General features: G+C 35.3%; 1 protein-coding gene across 2 annotated transcripts in view; it reads left to right on the top strand.

Annotated features, from left to right (window-relative positions):
- LOC117783978 (putative polypeptide N-acetylgalactosaminyltransferase 9) overlaps nucleotides 1–22,601 on the top strand; it is a 67,624-nt gene continuing 45,023 nt past the window's right edge. For both annotated transcript variants that reach the window (XM_034621564.1, XM_034621562.1), the window contains exons 1-2: nucleotides 1–661; nucleotides 18,905–18,973. The gene's annotated coding sequence lies outside the window, so the exon portion shown is untranslated. The remainder of the gene's footprint in view (nucleotides 662–18,904; nucleotides 18,974–22,601) is intronic.

Genomic DNA, 22,601 nt, shown 5'->3' with positions numbered 1-22,601 from the left:
ATTTTTAGCCGTTGAAATAGTTGGAAGTGGGGCGCGTGTTGAACGGAACGTTGCATTTCTCTTTCTCCACTTGCACACGAGAACAACAGTGACAACACTCTCACACACAGGTGCACGGTTTGTTTTGTTAGTGCATGTACATGTGTTTGTGTGCTCGCGTCCGTGTGTGTGTGTGTGTGCATATGTGTGAGGGCGCGTGAAAATACAACAACAGAAGTAGAAGTTAACACACACACAGCAATCACAGTCAGCTGTGTGTTTTGCTTCATCTTCATCGTCGGCAAAAGTAATGTGTGAAAAATAAATGCAAATTATAAATAATAAGCATAAATTACAAATTATTAACGTGAATATTTCAGTTGAGCAAATCAAATGAAAGCGTGCAAATAAATTCAACGCCTGCTACCAACAACAACAACAAGCACAACAGCAACAACAACAATCGCGAGTGTGTTTACAGTGAGTGCTTGGAGTTTTGTGCCGTGTCCGTTAAAGTCCACTAGCATAATCCTCACGTCTACGTTTTGACAGCAAAATCAAAGCAGAGCAACCCAAGTGCTGTAGCGGTCACATCAGCAACATCACCAGCAACATCAGCAGCAGCAGCAACAACAGCAGCAGGAGTAGCAATCGAAGCAAAGGAGAGCGAGAAAGAGAGAGGGTAAGTCGAACCAGCTGAACGTCAAGTGTCTCTGCCACGCGACCAGGAGCAACTCAACAACAACAACAATAACAACAACTACAGACAGGTCAGACAGACAGACAGATAGACAACCCACAACGAAACGGTTGGCATAGAACCTTGCTAAGGCAGCGGCACCTGCTGCTGTTCGTTGTTGTTGTTGCTGTTGCTGTCAAGGGTGTAGGCAGCGGGGTATCAAGGGGGACACCCTTATATTCAGGGCTAAATATTTGTTTTGCTTCCGAAATTGGCAAACAAAAGATTCGATGATGTTATAGCTAATATTAGCCAAACTTTCACGTTCTATATCTTTAAAGGTATTGACCATTTTTGAATTCATTGTGTTTCTGCTCAAGAAAGGATAAAACTATAAATATTAGGTTTGTGCCTATGGTATTATTAAAATTTATAAAAAAAATCTAGAAATATAACTAAAGGAGTGCTTAGAAAAGTAAAGGACTGGTTGACAATTTAATGACTGCATATCTTTAAAATGATAAATATAATAAATTTTAATGAAAAATTGTTATAATAAAATAAAACTAAATTTTATTAAAACAAATCTAGAAATATTCCTTAAGAAGTGACTCAAAAAGTTAAGGATTGGCTGGGAACTTCTCTGTGAACTTCTTTAAATGAAAAATAATTTAAAAAAAAATAGTAAAACTCAACTAAATCTTTGAAAAAAAAAAGAAACATTCCTTAGAAAAGCAAAGGGTGTGGATTTCTATGACTAAATATATATTTATAGATGTATCATTAGTCATTGAGCATCTTAGATTAGTTTGCGAAAAATCCACGAATATATTTTTTTTTTATAATTTAAATAAGTATACAACAAAATATATTTGTAATTTAGTACCCCTCTTCGCTGTGAACTGCCTATGCCCTTGGTTGCAGTTGCTGTTGTTGTTGCTGTTGCTTCTGTTGTTGTTGTTGCTGTTGCCCGGCGCTCCACAACAAAGCATTTGTTTTTGTTGCGTGTGTTTGTTACGCGTGGCTCCGTTAACTCGAGCTGACATTTACAACACTGCAAACGACGCGTTGTCGCTGCCACCGCTGCCTCCTTTGAACTCCCCCAGAAACGCTTGGCTCTTTGCGTGCTCAAGTTCTGCTTCTTCTTCTGGGTCTTCTCTTTGTTGTTGTTCTCTTTTGCTTTTTTTTTTTGAGTTTGTCTGATTCTTCCTCTTCTTAGTTTTGGCGTGCATTGACTTTGTCAGCGCACATTTGTTTTTGCATGTTTGTTTTTAGCCTTCTTTCTTCGCTTTTTTTTGTTTTAGTCTTTTGTGTTTGTCTGCAAATTACTTTTATTGGCCACTTCCTTAGCTTTGTTTTGCGCCGGCATAGAAAAATCAATAAATTTTTATTTGATTTTCATGCCTTGTCGCAGCTGTGACTTTGTTTTCCGTTAAATCCCCTCCTAGACACATCCTTGCCATTTGTTTTTTAAGCCTTTTGTTTTTGACTTTGCCATGGCAGCTACCAACCCCACACAAATCTGTGTGCCTGCTGCTGGTTTGTTTGCTTCCTCCCTCTCTCACTCTCTTCTACCTCTCTAAGCTCCACACAGACCTGGCCTAGAATCGGGCCAAATTTATTAATTATCACGGAGCCAAGTCGCAAGCCGTTAGATGACACACTTTCACAAGGGAGCGTACCGACTTATCAGGCTGAAATTCAGTTAGATAGATACATAAGATAGTAATTTGTAGACTTTTGTATATTTATAATCCGTTAATTATACTGCGTTTTATTAATCTGCATAATTAAATTGGAAACTGGAATATTGACCAAGTAGGTGTTCACTTAGCTTGAGTTCGTTGAACGGTTTTCTCATAAAAAAATTAACATTCTCTTTTAAATTGTCAACAAATTAAAACCTTGATAGGTTATTAAATAGATTTTTTAAAAACGGCTTTATAGAAATCGCTTTTGATTTAATTTAATAAAAAACTGAAATTATTAGTTTTTGTCTATTTTTAATGAAGTCAAATAAAATACTCAATAATATTACTTGTTTGGTCAATTTACCATGAGATATCTTACTTGAAAGCACCTTGTTCATTATTTATAATTTTAATAGATTGGACTTGAAATTTATGCAAATATAATTTTCACTTTTCCCCCCATTTCCACGCACATTCGCAGGAATTCCCCTTGACTTGGTTCTCTGTACCCTTCACTTGTCGCATAACTCAAAATTTTGTCGTATATTTACCCGTTTGACAAGCTTTGGGACCTGACACCTGCTAAAACCTGTCCCAACCAATTCATATTCGCAATGAGCCAACAAGTAAAAGTGCCGCCGCCACCGCCACCGCCCAAGTTTATTATGTCTCTTTCTTCAGCGTCTGCAACAAAAAAGCCTCTCATTCATTTTTATTTATTTAATAAAACTCAACATTCGTTTAATTTCCATGTCCATTTGAAAACGGGTTTCTTTCTCGGCCAACTAGGGGCCTCGGGACCCGGCTCTGGGTTCGACCTGACTGCCACTTTTTTTTCTGATGATTTTTTTTTTCGGTCTGCATCATTAAGAAGCAGCAATGGCAATTAAATTTAATTATTAATGTCGGCCAGGTTGGGGCCAAAAGGCGGCAGTGGGGGGTCGAGGAGTTGTTTGCGGCCAGTGACAAAGAGTTTGAGGGAAGCGAGTAAAAGTTAAAGCTGTTGCCATTTATGTTAATTTCAATAAATTAATCACAAACATATTATGACTCCGCTTACATCATGGCCTGTCCACTCTGTTGATTTATGTTCTGCTCACGTTGACCTCACAATTTGGCCAGGTGCGAAATACAACAGATGGGCCCCCTAATCTTTCATTTATTTCGCACGTTTTCACGTTCTTTCAACCACTCTCATCAAATTTAGACCAACTTAACTCAATACAAATAACATTAGCCAAGTCGTAGGTCAGTCCACGTTCCACAGCGATTGTAATATGATCGAAGAATTTACATATCATGTCTCAAGGGAAAATATCATCATACTCGTATGTCAACTGTTTTGTAGATCTCTTCCATGGTCTGTCGACTATAATCTAATGTCGTCCCAAACGGTGAGCACGTTTGTGTATAACTGTAGTTAGTGCTGGACAACTGAAGCACTCGGAATGACAGCTTAAAATGGAAACTGCAAATGGCCAAATGGCACTTGGATAAGGGGTTACAACGAGGGGGCACGTAGTGTCCGATTGCGATGCTGTACAAGTTCTTTATGCAAGACTTAACCTCAGCCTGTGTCTAGTTGTGAAAGAACTTTGAGTAACTTAAGACACGGTCTCTAATTTCACAGTAATAAACATAAGTTTGTGCACCACAGAGAGTTCCTTTATCTCAGCATGTGTGTTGTCGATATATTTGTCGACGATTTTAACATTTGTGTACCAAGACAAGAAAAGTGATTTAATAGTGAATGTGTATTTATTTAACGAACTTAATAATTAAAAAATATTTGTGTAACAAATTTACATCATTTAAGGTAATATAAATGTTTTTAAATTTAATATTTAATTTTCTTATAATAATTTTTAGCTTCTTAAAATAATTATTTAACCAGTCTCCAATTAATGACTTAATAGTTAATATATATAATTTTATATTAATATTTGCTTAACAAAGTTATATTGATAAAGGTATTTTGAATGATTTTATATTTAATATTTAGTTATTTTTAATTATAATTGTTAGCTTCCAACATAATTGTTTAATTAGTCTGTAGCTTATGATTAAATAATTGAGAATTTTTTTTTAAAAAGTCACATAGATGTAGGTAATTTTTTTTATAAATTGTTAGCATTTCAAAATAATTTTTTAAGCAGTCTGTATTAATTGCTATTTCTTAATATAATAATTTCGATAGTTCAAGAACTAATAATAATAGCTTTTAGTGTGTATCTGCCAAACCAAATGTTTAACTTTCCCAGTCAATTCTCTCAGTGGGACCAATCTCCGTCCAACTTGGCATCTCGGTATTTAAAAGGCCTCAAATGATGGCAATTAATACTTAAATGCCAGCCTCTTAGCCATAAATTGTTTCTGAGGCTGCATTTTAATTATAACTCTGGCAACTAAAGTGAGCTGAACAAATTCTGCGTGGCACACAATTAAAAATGTGTTAGAGAAACGACCAAAAATTGAGAGAGCAGCGAACTAAATTGCAATTCTAGGCAATTTAGCCAATGGGCCAAGTGGATGTTAGCCAACGGCTGCAGCTAATTGTGGAGAGAGGTAGATAGCAGCAGAAGGATCTACAACTGCAATGACAAGACAAATGTTGCAACAACCTGCAGATACAAGAATACAACAACAACAACAATAACAACAACAACACGACTGCAGCAGCAAAAACAATTGGCAACATGCAGCGTAAGCCAATGTTTCTGTTTCTCTTCTTCTTCTTCTTATTCTACTGTTCTTGTTTTTGTTGTTAGTGGCAGGCTTAAAAATTCGTTGTCTAAACCAATTCGAAAGCAATTTCTGCTTAAAGCCTTTGCAGCGGGTGGGCAGAGTGAACATTTGCATAACTAGGAGCCTGTGGCAAAAATGTGTACACAGTGAGAAAAGAATTATTCAAAAATGCAAATTCAATATTCTTGATTTCAGCAAGATTTTTAAAGTATGTATTTAGTATATTATTGTTAAATTAAGACAATATGCAGAAAAAAGGCAACGACTCAGATTAAAAAAATTAAAGGAACCCTAAACTATACTATAACTAAAAAAAAATTACGAAAATCAAAATATTTCTGATAAAAATTGTGCTGGTAAAAGTGTTTGGTGCTTAACTTGAGAAAATCCAAGAATACCTTAATTTAGCACCATATTGGGTGATTTTATTCCGCAGTTCCGAATTTTTTTTTTGTGTGTACACATGCATACATGCATAGGCTCCTCTTTTAAATGTATGTGTGTGTGTGTGGAAGATGCATGTTCTACATACACATTGGCAGTGTAAACGTTTAAGATACATGTGTCTGTATGTATGTATGTTTGTATTTGGAAGAGCTGCTGGCTTAGAAGTCTGTTCTGAAGACGAGTTCATTGAATTCTTTGCTGCTTTATTCGCCAAACTCGTAAATTTTCAACCAAATACACATAAAATTCAAACCAAACTGGTTCCTGCAGCCCCAGCACAACAACAACAACCACAACAAGAAGAACAACCGCATTAACAGCGATTTATACGAGACCACAGTCATATAGTCTTTGGGTATCCGTGTTTTTCAATTTTTTTTTTTTTTTTTTTTTCATTTTCATTTTTGGGCCTGCATCTTGTGGAATGCGGCAGTCAACATCATCTTCACAAACCGAAACTCAAACTCAACTTACAGCAACTGAAATTGAAACTCATCTTTGGCTTTTGGTTTTGTTGGTACTCACAAAAAGTTGGCCAAGAGACGGGCAAAATGCAAGTGCATACTATCAACTGCATTTAGGTTTCACTTTGGACTTCTCTTTGGATTCGTTGCGGCTACTTCGATTAAGTAGCTGTCAGCATTTGTATCTTGTATCTGCATTTGTCACATGCAGTCTGTGTGTGTGTCATTTTACTTTCGGTACTGCAGCTCTTTTAAGTGCAGTTTGGTGAAAGCGCAACGCATTTGGGATTATTGCTTTTGCCCATAAAACTTAACTTGGCTCTTCGCATCTTTCACGACAAATTCGAGCTGACGACCCACTTCCACATCCAGTTTTCAAATTAAGAACCAGCTGGTGCCTTATCAGATCGTATCAGTACCGGCTTCATGTGTCACACACACACACACACAGAAGACTGGACAAAAGTTGCGCCCAAGTGACAGCAGTAAAGTAGCTCAAATATTTGGACAAGTCCAAAATACTAATTGGGCCCCATCAGCAACAGACTTGTGCTGAGCTTCCTCTAATCACTGTGGGCAGCAAAACAAATATGTAAATCTAAACACACACACACACACACAGCAGCTACTCAACACAGACAACGAGACGAGACCATACCAGACAATGGCAAAAAATATATATTAAGCAAAAGATACGTATCTGAATCTGTAGCTGGCCCAAAATGGACAAAGACAGCTCAATTGAAGCAAGGGATCATCGATGCTCACGCTTCACTTCTTCTGCTTCTTCTTCTTCTTTTCGTGAATCTTTTTCTTTCCTTTTTTTTTATCGCGCTACCTGTCAAACAGAAGATGGATACTTGGCAAGATGTTTGGAGCTGCCTAAGACATCAATCAAAAAAATTTCAGTTTCTATGATTTAAGAGTTGACTTGAATTGGCTGGGAATTGTTTGGTGGCAGCAACGGAAATGAAGTTGAGCTTTTGACCGTTTGACGTTAACTGTAATTACGCACGCAGATATACGGATATTGATACCGATACCGATACAGATACAGATACATTTTGTATCTCATGACGCAAAAACTCGTTGTGTGCACGCCCAATGCTGGTCAGCGAGAATAGCAACAGCAAATAGCCACAAACAACCACATAATGACCTTGTAACTCAACTGTCAACTGTCAACACACGCAACAACAACAGCAACACTACCAACAACAACAATGGCAAATCAATAGCTAGCCACAATTTATAGTGCTCGTATCGATGGCCATAAATTGGAGCGCCTGGCACATGTCACGCAGTCCGCAAGAATGTTGGCCAAAATGCCAAAAAGGGATCGGTTGGCACAAAGGATCACAAGTCGAATGAAAATCAGTGCAAAATTTGATTTAATTTAATTGAAATTCCAATATTATTTATATGATATGACCTCATCAGTTAACTGTTATACTATATATCTTTAGATACCAGTTAATAATCTTGAATTATTGAAATTATTACAAGCTTACATAAAGTTATGAGCAGTTGAAAGTCTAGAAAGTACGTTTCCTACAATATTTGTTGTATTTTTTTCAACTATGTTCTATTTTAAATACTTTATCTATTCTTAATTTAATTTTACACCATTCAGATACTTAAAACTTATATATATATATATCTTATTTAAGGCTTATTTTTCTTTCTTATCCAATTTTCCCACTTTTGCTGCAACTTTAACAGCTTTTTAAAATTCATTTAATGAAACATTCTGTATATTTAAATTAGGGATTTTTTTTCTTAATATTCAAAAAAATTTTTACTTTATATCACTGTCAAATCTTAATCGTTTTTTTTTGCGATTTTCAATTTTACATTATTTATTTTTTTTTTGTCACATTATATTGAATCTAAATTAAAAAAAAGAGAATTTTGTTATCATAATTTTATTTTATCAAAATGTTACTTAATGTATTAATCTTTCTACAAGCAATTCCCTCGTGTCCTCCATTGTCACATTAAGTTGCTTCCTTAAATTTGTTATTGTGGCATTGCGTGGATTTTTTACTTCGTCTGTCAACTTGTTGCGATAGACATCAAGGGAAGTGTTTGTGTGTGTGTGTGTGTTGCGCCTTTTCATGATGTGTCTTGGGTCAGTTTTGAGTGGCAGCATGGGCCGCATATTTATAAAAATAACAAAAAAAAAAAAACGAAGAAGACGATGGAGAATAAAAAATGCTTATCGTGCTGAATATTTTGTTGTAGTACTCTTGTATTGTTTGCGCGAGAAGGGGCCATAAAATATGAGCAACTCGGCAAATACAAATGGTTGGAGCTATATCTGACGGATACACGCGCACACAACACACACACATACATACAGTTAGCCGAGAAGCGACTTCCTCGTTGTTGTTGGACTTTCAGTGTATTTCGGTTTTCCCTTTAGCACACAATAGGCAGCAGCAGCTACACAGAATAAGAAGAATCTTAACAAGTAATGAATTACTTGCTCAAGTATATAGAGAGAGGCCAGCATGTCCAAAAAGAACTTAAGAATTTGCCAAATATACGCGCTCGAGATATTCACCAAGAACAAGTACGAATAGGACTATATCAAAGGCAGCCAAAAAGTTTTTAGCATTGTATTCGAATTTGTTGTTATCAGCCAGAAAAAAAAAGGAGAGAAGAAAGCAAATTTCTAAAGCAGAACCAAGTTTCAACAATAGGTCGCTGTGCCCTCGTGATTGTTGGTTGTTTATTGTTCGTTGTTGTTGTTGTTGTTGTTGTTGAGTTGAGAGCATTTTGCGATAGCTGAACTTTGTTTTATGAGAAGTACTTAAGTGTGTGCGTGTGTGTGCTGAAGCATATCTTTAAAATACATTTGTTAGTTGCAGTATTTTGCAACAATTTATTTAAAGTTTTTCTAATCTTTATTTTAACATGTTTTTCTCATTATTTTCAATTGGTTTCCCCTGGCCACAGTTAAAAGTATCCGCCATAATATTATGAAAAACTCAGAAGTCTCTAATGACGCGAACTAACCTTCAGTCGCAAATCATTGTTGTCAGAAAAAAAGGCACATAAGAAATACAACAACCAGACAGCTAACAACAACAATACCAACAGCGAACACAACAATAGCAAAGCAGAAGATTTAATAAGGCAAAAGGCCAGTAAATAAACCTGTTGCAATGTTTTTGGCTCTATGCTCACTTGACTAGTTTTTATTTATTATTTGTAATATGGCTATAACTGTGGCCATTACTATAACCATATCCAAGCTAGAGTCTAGTCTCTGGCGTCTGTTTTTATTGGCATTAGCAATGAATGGTTATTAAACCGTAACCACAACACAACACAACAAAACACAACAGCGCCAATATATCCAACTGTGCCACGGAAAATGCCAATGCAAATGTTCACAGTTGACTGCTGAGCAGTGACATTTAAAGTTGGAGTTTTCTAAAAATGGGCATAAGGAAGATGACATACACTTTTAGCCAACACACAAGCTTTATAGAACAATTAAGAGGAGGGAGTGCCTTTGAGATACCCTGCATTAACTCCATTTGACTTGTTTATAATTGATTCATCATTTAATTAGATAAATATGTTGCTAAAATAATTTTAATTAATATATGAAATATATATACAGATGTGATAAACAAATCTACACGGATTCTTATGATATTTGCTTTTGAATTCGCAAATATTTTCAGACTCACAAAAATTGGTTGCCATTTATATATTTTCAATTTCAACAAAATTATTATTTATTGATATATATTTTATACAATAAATGTTTTTATTTAAAATATATTTTTGGTCTTTTAATATATTTCAAAAATGAATTTAACTTATTTCAATAGATATACAATTTAATCGAATCTCTCGACAAATCTTTAGAATTTTATAAATTGCTTTTGCATTTCTTATTGGGTTTCTATTTCTTATTTATTTATTTTGGGTTGTTCGAGAACATGTTTGGTAATAATATTTAAAACAATTAGAGAGTTGAACATTTTTAAATATCTCAGATATTATTACTGGTAACTATTTGTTGTGATCTACATTATAGTTCGCATAATCTCGCTAAATCCTATGTAAATGCCGGGTATTAGTTGTGTGGCAACATCATGACATATTCATTATACCCTCGATGTGCGGCGTCTCTGTAAGAAATGAGAAAACATCATCGAATCAACAACAATTATATGTGATATATACTCGTAAAGCATATACAAACACACAAAACGCGCTTTTGGCCTTCGGGCATTAAACTTTTGCCTCAACACCACGGGCGCTTTTTATACAATTGTGGCAAATGTTGCATCATCATTAACAGGCACACACACACACATACAGTTGTAGATGAAGATACATATACATATTGTTGTAAATGGTTGAGTTGGGTATTGAATAGAAACGCATCTGATGGCTTTAACACTTTCGATGCCTGCAGTTGAAAGCGAATTCATTGCAAAGTCATCAACAGCTGCCACAGCGAGTCAGAGTCACCTTTGGCTTGGCATTTTTCTCTGGTTCATTTACAAATGTTAATGGTTAAATACCTGAGATTCGTTCCTACCATAAGTACGACTACAGGTTCGAGTAAAAGCCGTGCCCTGACAGGGTGCAGTGCCCAAGGCAATGAGTCAGTTAACCAAAAATGTCAGCAACTAAAGTAACTTCGTCTGCCAAGTGTAGGCAGTTGTTGTAGTTGTTGTTGCTGTTGCCTGTTGGCTGTTGATGTCTGCAATTTATCACATGTTGCTGCAACAGCAGCCACAGTAACAGCCGCAACAACAGCAACAGCAACAGCAACATAAAAATTTGTAAAATGCATTCAGGTGCCGCCAAATATTTGAGGCATGCCGCAAACTTTGTGTGCGCTTGTCGTTGGTTCCGTTGCGACTGTCTTTACTTTCAGTAAGTCATTAAGTTGCAGTTAGGTAACCAGGCAGCTGAGGCAACCTACAATACCTACAGCCCTACAGCCCTACAGCTCTACAGCTGCATCTGCATCTGCAGCTTGCAGATCGTACACAGAAAAAAAAAAGTTAGGAATTCCGTAATAAAATCAATCGAATGCGGTATAAGAAGAATGGAATTTACTTGAACAAAGTACAAAATACTTGACTCAAGCACGATTTTTCTCAGAAACATTCAAATTTTCAGGGCTCTGAAAGAATTTTTATTTGTTAACTTAAAAATTTTAGGCTTCTTTGACTTTCTTATGTTGAGTTGCCATTTTATGCGCATACTGTTTCAATTTAACAATATTATGCTAAATAAATACCTTAAAAAACAAGCTGAAATCAGCAATATAAAACATAAATTTAAGATTGATTTTCTTTTCAGTGTAGCTGGCTGATGTTGCAGGTAGACAGTCGGTTGATTGAGCCGTAATTAGGCATCGTAATGAGTTGTAACTTCGATGCAGAGTCGAGACAACTCTTTAAAATTTTTAGCATGTGAGCTGTCAAGTTGATTAGAGGACTAGCCTGGCTAGCTGGCTGCCTATGTGGGTCGTCTTGAAAGTTAACACCCCGAATTTGTAACAGAAAGCGCAACAAAGAAAATAAATATACAACAAAAAACTGCTAAAAAACGAAAACGAGCTTCCAAATCAGAACGCAACGTGCGCAGCCAATTGACATGGAAATGGGCGGATGAAATTCTTGGCACGTTAAAAATTAACTAAAAAAGAAAAAAGCACAAAAAAATCAACAAACTTAACAGAAGCAACTGAAATGACAGCCACAACAAAAACAACAAGATATATAAAATAATAACAACAACAACTGCGACTGGGCTCGGCCCAAAAGGTTGACCAAGAAACGACGTGAAGCGCGTCGACAGAGTCGCAGGTGAACAACCGTCTGATGGCCTTTTAAAGATTTTTACAGCTATTTATTTACTCAAGCCCATAGTCCATTTTGCCTGCTTCTCTCTCTCTCTGTCTCTCTCTCTGTCTTTCTCCTATCTTTCGTTTGTTTGTTATTCGTTTGTTGCTGACACCTGCTTTGCTTTCCAAGCTGCCACTGACGAGTACTCTAATTATATTTGACCATTTGTTTATCAACAAATACAAAAGCGAAATACAGACTAAGCCAGAGAATGCTGCTTGTAGGAGGAAATGCAAATGGCTAAATTTCTGAATGAAAGGATAAAAGAGAAGAAGGCAGAAGCTGGTAAGAGATTACTTCAGTGGGCCGGAAGTTGGCAGAATTCAAATTGTTCCAGCTACAAGTAGCAACTTGATTTGACAAGATAATTGCAGTTATTTTTAGCACAAGTTTAAGTTTGTATCTTTGAGATACATTTGCCTTGGCCGAGTGCTCAGTTTATTTGTGTTCTAAAGGCTGGAAGACATATCAGCAGCTTCTGTCTTAACTTCTTGGGCTTATGAATGGGGAAGTATTTTCCAAAGGTTGATTTCTTCCTAAAGATGCCAGATACTGACCTTTAACTTTTTCTTAACAATTTACTCCCCTAGGCGTTTGATTATGTTACATAACATCCGCTTTAAGAGGGAAGGAAATATTTGCAAAACTTTTGCCAAACTTAAATCTCTATTGAGTTTTGGCAATTTTACGGCTTATGCAATGCCAATGTCTTCTTCAATGAATGAATGAATGAATGTGATTCGTGTGATTTTTACAAATTTTTGCCATTGACATAATCATTATCATCATCATTGTGATCATCAATTTCTTGATTATTAGTTGTAACTTTCACTGTCTAGCCACAGGGCGCTTGGGACTTTTATACTTTGATTATGTTTATAAGTTGTTTCTCTCTTTCTTCTTGTTGCATAATATGTTTCAAAGAAACTTCAGACAAGTTATAACGGTTCGGGCATATATGAATGATAGTTGATATCATCAATGAATTAATACAATAACTGTTTACATATTTGTTTTTGTTATACATCACATATGGCGATTACAACGCTCCACATTTATATATATTATTTATTTTTCTCATTGTTTTTCTTTCTTTTTTTTCGGATTTTGTTATCTGCAGCGGAAACTCACAAATACTGGTAGAAACACGTACGAGTGTATGTAGATATATGTACGTACATATTAACATGTATGTAGTACATGTGTATACATATGTACAAACTATATTCATTATTTATTTTTTTGCCCATCAGCTTTTGAGATTCATTTGTTTGATTTTGTTAGCGCACTAAATGTCACGAACAAGAATTCAGTGTTCAATTAAAAGATACTCTACAATTTAGTAGATTTTGGAATAAAATATTCAGGAAAGATTCAGGAAAAAATTCGAGTTGTTATGATTAATAGTAGAATTTTATTCGCTTTCGGTATGCATTCTCTTACACATGTTTATCACACCCGAATAATTAACTGCAGGGTGTACAAAATTCCGAGATTAAATATTTGTTTTACCACATCAAAGGTATTCATCATATTTTTAGTACTTCCATTGCAAATATTTGTTAGCAAAATATATAAATAATAATGCAAAAATGTCAACAAGCTGTGCAAATGGCCAACGAAATATATTTAATAAATAAACTCGTTTGTATTTTTATGGATGTGCATTAAATATTGAACAGCACTTTGTTGATTATTCATGTATGTGGTCTGCAAACATATATTTACATAAATATTTATATGAATTAATGATGATGATGGCTGGCTTGTGGTTATTTAGTTGTTATGTGGCAAAAAATTAGTAAGTCGTCATTAATTCATGCCCAATAATATATTTTTTATATCTGACACTATCTGTTGACATTTATAGAAAAAAGTACCTGGCATTTCTAAGAATAAATAGAAGTTCAAAATAAAATTTGATAGCATAATCTATGCCAAGTGCTGATTGCAGCATTTAAAATAAGAAATAGTTGATAGTTTTAAAGCTTTAAAAGATTATTTTACTTTTTTATTGTTCAGCTTTTCTACAAGATTTATGTCTAACAATTTAAACTCTTGGCTTAACTTAAAACTAATGTGCAACTTTGTAAATAGTTTTGAATGCATTTCATTATTGTTGTAGGCATTCAAGTTAAATATGATCTCCACAGAGATTACTTTGTTTTAATAATTTTCATTTTGATTTTATTGATTTTTTGTGGTCATCTGAATTCATTTAAACTTGTCTTCATTGAAACTGAACTCCACATGCAGCCAGCCGCAAACTTGAATATGCATTTCGAAAATAAGTGTATCTAACAGATACACACACACACGCATTCTTGAGATACGAGTTTCAAACTGACTTTCAGACGAGTGGGTAGTGCATACTTATTTCTGACTCTCTGACTTTCCGAGTGGTTCAGATGACAGCTGCAACACTGGGGACTCTGGGGAGGAGGGGGGCTTGAAAAACTCTGGAGAGGTTGTTGAGGTCGTGACGTGGCGTCTTCTTGGAAATTTAACAATGACAGTTAATTAGTAAATGTATGCTTATTGCAAGCTGTAACAAATGAAATTACAAAGTGTGCAATTAGCTGCAACATGTTGCAATAGTGATAAAAGCAAAAGCTGTGCCACAACTCGCATTATTCATAATAAAGTTGTTTCCTTCCACACGACTTCTCTTACTATATATGCCATACAAAAGGACGTCTCACAATTCAGCGCTCGTTTATCACAATATATTGGCAAGAAGGAGGAGCAGCAGGTTGGTAGGAGGAAACCGGGACAAGACCAGCCCATTGGGGTCTGTATAATTACTAGTTTTATGCAGCCAGAGGTCGAGACTGAGTCTTGAGACGTTGTCTTGGCCTCTGGAGAGTTAACAACTGCAGTCCTGCAATTGATTTGAGTTATTGATTGTAACGTCTTCTGGAAAAACAGAAGATACTGGAGAGAGAGTGAGAGGAGAAGTACCTCTCCATGGTATGATTAATTTTATGTTGAGTCAGGCTTTTGTATGATTTGAAGAATTAGTACAAACTGAACTGCAAATGATCATAAATCAAACAGTTTGCTGATTGCATTCGAAGTGCGCACAAATTGCATGATTTGCAATTTCTGTTGCATTCCCCGGATGCTGACACGACTGCAACGATGACTTTGGGACCGTTTTCATGACCAGACCGCACTCAGATTCAGCTCATTCCTGGCTGCTCTTAAGACTCGGCAGTCCAAGCCCTCACGTTGCACATAATTCGCATTTTTGTTGCGAGTTACAAGTTGCAACTTAAATAAAATTATTGCCTGGCATTTTTATTTGCTTTTTATTGTTGCCATTTTTCGCCCATTGTCCTGCCTTACAATGGTCTTCGTCTTCGCCTTCTTCTTCTTCTTCATTGTTGCTTTCATTGTTTTGTAATTAAATTTTTGGCAACAGCAACAACAATAACAACAAAGCGACATTCCACAAAATCGATAAGCACACAATCCTACAAAGTCTCTGAATCTCCATTTCCTTCGAGTGTTGTCTTAATGCAAGACAAATTGTGGCAGTTACTTTTTTGGCCATAAAATGCACAACAGGCAAAAGATACAGTGGCTAAAATCGACAACGGTTTGTTTAAAAAATAGCAAATATTGTGGATTAAATTACAAGTTTAGGACAATTTCACCTCGTAAAAACATTTGCTTAATTCACAATTCGAGATTTATTTGAGTTTTCTTAAATGGGTTTTTCGACCACTGTTAATTCAATGTTTAAGCTCTGGGACTTGAGTGGCAGCGTGACTTATCTAGACAGTCGTAAAGTCCTATTCCAAAGTCCATTTGGCAGCTTTCATGGCGCTAGCCAAAATCAATAAACATAAAGCCCAAACAAATTACACGCTTGTATGGGCCAAGTTAAACTCTAAATCGATGACGCAGGAAAACAGACTGTAAGAGAGAGAAAGACAGATATAGAAAAATAGATAGAGGGAGAAAGAGACGATCACAATATGAAACTGGTTAGCCGGCTATGTAAATTTTTATTAATATTCAAAAGAAGCGTTTTCGTGTACAATAACAACAACAACTTCAGTAACAACAACAACAACAGTCTGAATAAATATGCATATGACCTTCGTCGCGGATGATGGACAACCGAACAAAGCAACACTGGGAGATTTTTACCGTGTCGAATGTGCTCGCCAATCAGTTGCAAACAGCATAAATTGGATTTACAATCAGCAATTGCAGAAATTAATTGCGCTTAATCAAGACGTTCAACCAGAAACGATATGGCAAACGGGGCAAAGAAAGAGATATCGAAAACGGAAAGTCATTTTATGCCGACTGGCCGAATCGAAGCTATTTTAATGGGCATCGTGCCAGAACATAAAACAGAATGAAACCACGCCTCGGGCCAGACAAAAAATCCAAAACGAATAATAATAAAAAAAGAAAATTTTTAACCGAACAAAAAGCTAGAGGCATTTTGTTTATACAATTTAAGAGTGTTTACGGCCAGCAACATTTTGCGATCATTAGCAAATAATTTATGCTATTTACAGAACCTCAATTGGTTAAGCTACAATACAATTTACAATACACTGTAAAATTTTTGAAAATTGTGTTGATTTTTTTTTTTTTTAAATTGTTATTTAAATTTTTACAATTATTTTTTGATACGTGAGACTACAGTCTATTATTGGAATCATTAAAAAATAACAAATTAACTTTCGTCTACATTTGAAAAATGTAACATTGAAGCTAAAAATAATACTTATCTTTATTTTAAGTATTACTTTTGATATTTGAAACAAGAGTTTATTATTACAATCATTAAATAATCAAATAAGTAATATATATGACTTTTCTCTTAGCTCACTCACAGAATGTAAATACCCCACATGTGTAGGGTATGCTCAAGAAAGCGCACACAGCGTTTAATCAAAAACCGAAAAGAACCCTTTTGCCGGATCGTTTATATAAGCCGCTTTTGCTTTAGCTTATTGGTCCAACATTTATTTAATGAACTGGCAACTCGCAAATCATTCAACATTGTTATTATTGCTCTTGTTGTTTTTGTTTTTTGTTTTTTGTTGTTATTGTTGCTGTTGTCGCTGTTGGTGGGCGACGCAAAGCGTGCGAAATTTGTTGTCAAGTTTTTAAGCCTCTTAAATAGATCTGAGCACTTGACACAGAAGCAGCTTCTGTGTTTCGCCCACACATCTATAGTATCTCACATACATACAGACAATCGTACACACACACACCCACACACACTCACCCACACATAATACATTTGCAAATGAAATAATTTATGGCCTTTGTCCTTGCAACAGAAATGTGCAGGCTTGCTTCATTAATTAGATTTCCTTTGAATCACATGGCGCTCAAATCGAATTAATTAATTAGTTTGATTAGCAATGCTTGGGGCACATTTATTAATTATATTATTCGCATTTTGGCAGTCATTTGCAGTCCCCCATTGTTTCCAGCTCAGCTCCCAAGGCGATTCTAATTAGTTATTGGAAAAAAATAAAATATGTAGCTACTTGTATTTATCATTGTTGGTGTGAGTACATGTGTATTTGTGGTATTTGGGTGACTTGGTCATCACGCACATGACATACACATTCCACACACAACAACAAAAACAACACTCAGCAAGCATTGGTGACTTAAAGTTGATATCGCTGTACGATTTTTATCTATCGGCCACTTGAGACAAGTACTTTATGTTCTTCTTTTTGTTGTTACACAGAAAGAAAATTCTAAAATTCCAGTTTTTAATTCATGAATATTGCATAAAATAAGTGAAAGAAGACTAAAATATTTGATCTAATAAAAAGAGTCTTAAAGAGCACCAAAATCAAAGTATTTACTGAGAGCCAAAAAAAATAGTGATTTAATTAAGTATTCTGTACTTGGCTTAAGAAATTCTGGTATTATTGTTCTTCTGAAATTTATAAATATTTAAATTTTTTTTCTATAACGTCAACTAGGATAAGTAAACCAAGGATCGATTTAATAAATAATTTAACTTTGAAATATGATTTAAAGTTCATATTAAAATTAAATTATAAGTTATTATAATTTTAAAGCAAAAAGAATGATAAAATAGTAAAATAAAAATTAGTTTTATTGATTTTACCTCGGTTTTTTTTGTTGTGTACTGTTGTTGTTTTATTCTCATATTCTTAGAAGCCATTGCACATTAAACCAACACCTAACCAGTTATGTTGGCCACACAGTGTAATAATGAAAAGTGTGTGTGGGTTGCAACGGGATCAACAGTTTTGAACAGAATGGACGGAAATTTAGTTGTGAGATATTGTTGTCATAAATTTTTAGATTATACATAAACTTTGTCATTATGAAATATCCTGCACACAAACTATGATATATTTTCATTAATTGAAAACATCTTAACAATAAACAGAAATATTTGTATAGACACTCTCTCTGTTGTTCTCATTTATCTCTTGTTAAATTAAATAAACATTATATTTTGTTATATTTTCATTAATTTAAACTAATTTTGCTTTAGACATGTACGAAATATTTGCCTTGTTGAGCTATTTCAAACACATTGTAAATAATTGCATATTCTAAATTGTATGCAAATTAATCTGGCAACCGAAAACAATTGCATTTTAATTACAATAAATTGAAATTGAGTTGAACAAAAAAAATTGCATAGTTTTTCAAAAGGAAATGTGTAAATAAATAAAGTTGTGTAAATGTTGTTAAATGCATTTGTTTTTGCCATATGAAAAACAATTAATTAAAGCTTAATTATGTTGGTTGGCGTTGAAAACGGGAAGCCATAATGCATTTCTTGACCAGATCCCATATGCCATATAAGTCAGAACCATAAATTGTGACTGGCAGCGACACGGTTAATTAAATAGAAAAACTATTATCAGGCAGCCATTATCAGTCGATAATAAGAGCTTATCTTTACTTTACTTAACTTTACCTGCCTGAGTACCTGTACAGTTGGTGATTTATATATTTTTTTCTGTTTTCTCGTTGCAGTTGATAAGAATTGCTGGCAAAATATATTTATATAAATAAATAAATAGCAGATAAGCAAGCCGCATTGAGGTAAGTACTCCAACAGAAAAAGTGGGGGAACAGATCAAATATAATAAAAATAAAAACAGGAAATCAACGATTCCCCTTTTTGGGTTGCACGTGGTGCACAATATTTCCAATGTCAATTTGTAGTGGGAATTTATGATATCCATTGTGGGCCACAAACAAGATCATTGTTTGCTGACTCTGGCCAAAACTAATAAGCGCCAAGTATGGTACTGCAATTTAGCTCTGTTCGCTGTTAACTGGCCAACTGAAGTGCCAGTGGCAGTTGCAACTTTGGTAGTAGCTGCCAGTTGCCTCCTAAGATGCTTACAAAGCCAATACTTAAGCCTGTCTTTTCTCTGGCATTGTCTTCGTTGCGGTTTCTGTTTCTGTTTCGGTCTCGTTCGACTTTTCGTTCTGGTTCTGTTCTGTTCTGTTCTGTATCTTCTGCTTCTCCTTCTTGTTATTGTGCCAAATGGCCATAAAAGGTTAATTGGGTCCTTAGCAACTTGGCTGCAACAAATAATGCAAGCATTCCACACGTACCTCAGTCATTGTTGCAACAAGCGACAAGCGACATAGAAAAATCTTAATTAGTTAATTAAAACAACAAACAAACCCGAACCCTTGTTGTAACAGACGACACTGCAGCTAACTAGTTCACTTGGGCTACTGCATAATTCATGCGACTTTAATGACAACCAAGCGGAGGACAGGACATCGTACAAAAGACTAAACAAAAGCTACACAGAACAAAAAATCGGAGATTTCGGGATAAACTCATTCTAATGCGGTGTCAGAAGTACGACAATCCCGAATATTCTTTAACCAAGTACAAAATACTTGATTCAGGCACAATTTTTCATTTGGCTCTCAACATATTTTACATTTTCTCAACATAGCTCTCTCTCTCTCTTTAATAAAAATCTCCATTGTCATATACCTTTTCAGTAATCCCTTATACTAATACTGACACATTAGAAGACTTGCTGATATTAGATACCTATCCATCCTAGAAATTCTTCCAATACTAATATTAATGCTTATACTTATTGATCTGATTGGGTTTTTCTAAGTTTTTCCAATCGTTGCAACAAATGTTGGATCATTTAAAATATTTTGAATACAACTTGCAACTTTACAATTTGTTTTATTATCTTTCAGTGTTCAATTTAATATATAAATTAAGTTGTAAATTTAAAACTTTCATTTGTAATTATATTATTGTTTGCAACTTTTTTCTATCAACTGCTTTTAGAAGACGTTAAGTAAGTAAACAAATATTTTTGTTTTTGGGACTCTATAAGATTTCTATTAGTTAAAACAAATATCTAAGACTTCTTTAACAATAGTATCCTGAACACTTTTAAGTATGTATACAAGCTACAATCAAGTTACATTTTTGAAAAATATTTTTTTCTGTGTAGTTACCAGTTCCCTAGTTGCCCAGTTCTTGTTGTTCTTGTTGCCACACGATAGAGACACGTTGTCTGCTCCTTTTGCCTGGTCAACTATAGATCTTCTCTCTTTTCTGTGTAAGTGTGTGTGTGACTCAAATCCCCCGAGGTGACATTAAACTATGAAAGGCATTTAGTTCAGCGATTTATATAGGCGACTTTTTGACAGTTTTATGTCTTGGCTGTCCACTGGCTGCTACAAGGTGCCGATTGAGGATAACGAGCTGAAGACCAACTGCCTGAAATCTTTATGCCTCATTAAATAGCCAGGCAATGTTTATATTTCACTGGCAGAAAGGACCTCGTTATCCCAATCAATGCAATTGGCTGGAAGCGATTTATTGCCAAGAGTTTATAGTTTGCAATTGCAGCAATTGCGATTATTAAATGAAGTACAGTGATTGCTTTAAAGCGGAAGAATTTCAATTATTATTTTATATCTGCTCATGATTCTTCCCAATCAATTGACCCGCTACAACAGCAGATCAATCGTCTACAATCTTTTCAATTTAATTAATGACAAGTTCAAGTTCAATTCATGACTATTTTCTATGCACAAGATTGGCCTTTAAACTCTACAAATTGTTAACCCTTTGCGAGTGAACAAAACAAAGTTATTTGTGCTCCAACTGTGTGATGACCACAACATGAGTCGACCCCCAAATGTGTTGATATGTTGTACAAATATGTATGTATTCATGTATATATGTACCCAGGGGTTATCGGGTCTCTGTCTAATCTCTTGGTAAGCCCAACAGAGAAATATTTTGGGACCGGTCATAAAAAATGACCAACTGCCATTAGGACACAGAAATGAAACCATTTTTGTCATTTGACAGGCAATTTTCGAGCGTTACATTTTCGATTTACCCCCCGCTTTCCTCCCTCTGTAATTTGTGGTGCCAACATACACAAACATGGTATAGTTATGAGGGTACTGTGTGTGTGTGTTTGTATGTATGTATGTATGTACTCTGTCAGTTGTGCCCACAGAATGTTTTGTGCTCATAAAATGTTGTAGGGCGACCGAAAAATCTGATGATGATAGTTTATATAGAGCTAAAAGCATTTTTCCAAACCCCTGCACACATTTTCACATGAATGCGGCAAAAATCTGTTGCCATTTCTCATGTGGCAGCAACATTTTTCCATTGCCAGCGTTATAACTCCTACTCATCCAGAGCCTCGGTTTCCATCTCTCTCTGTGGCACGTTTAATCGAGTTGCCACACATTGAAATATATTGACGTTATTATCCAGCCGGCGGGCTATCATTTGATTAAATCTAAATCTGTTTATGATCCCAAGTTTGCAAGAATTTATTAATTTTTAAGGCGCACCAGAAAGCTGAATAAACAAAATTAACTCTGAACTGATAACTTTATGGATTTTACTCGTATTTTTTACCATTTCATCTTCCACTTTTTTTTTTTTGCCAAATAGTTTGGCGAATTAGTTTTTTATTCAATTTACCAAAGTTGGCAGCCAGTTGGCCAAGGTCCAGGAAACAGTGAAACAAACTTAAACACAAAGTCAAGAGGCCAATGTGAAAAATCATGAAAAATGCAGGAAAATACGCGAAAACTGTTGAGTAGAAGATGTGAGCCAAAATGGTCAACTGGTTACAGTTGTCGGGATACGAGTACTCAAATGAATGCCTGAATAAATGCTCGACATCTCGAATGAATGCTTGCCTTGCCGTGTGCAAACAGACATACAAATAAATATTGAGGTCGTGCTATAAAGCAGGCGAAACCAACTGACCTGGCCAACTGGGAGCTATTCGAGCCAATCTGATGACCATTTGTGGCCCGTTGATGTTGCTGTTGTTGCTGCCGTTTTTGTTGTTGCTTCTGCTTCTGCTTCTGTCGCTGTTGTGGAAAAGTCATGCATATGCAAATGAACAATTGATTTCTTGTGGCCTGCTCGGCCTTATATGCTTTATACCGTTGTTTCCCGTCTCCACGACAACCTTGTTTACCCTTTGACCCTGCATCTAGCTTTGCGTATTTGGGCTGACCTTGTACTGAGAAAGTGCAGGGTTAACACAGGCAACTAAAACATAGAAGTCGAAATTAGTTTAATTAATTAGCTGGAAAAGTTCCTACACCCTGTACCTTTTAGAATGGGTATGATTACGTTAAACATCAATGACTAAATTAAACAGACATATATCAGTCTATAATTTTTGTTTTT

The sequence above is a fragment of the Drosophila innubila genome (assembly GCF_004354385.1).
Source record: "Drosophila innubila isolate TH190305 chromosome 2R unlocalized genomic scaffold, UK_Dinn_1.0 1_C_2R, whole genome shotgun sequence".
Classification (NCBI taxonomy): Eukaryota; Metazoa; Arthropoda; class Insecta; order Diptera; family Drosophilidae; genus Drosophila; species Drosophila innubila.
This window is presented reverse-complemented; position numbering and strand designations above follow the sequence as displayed.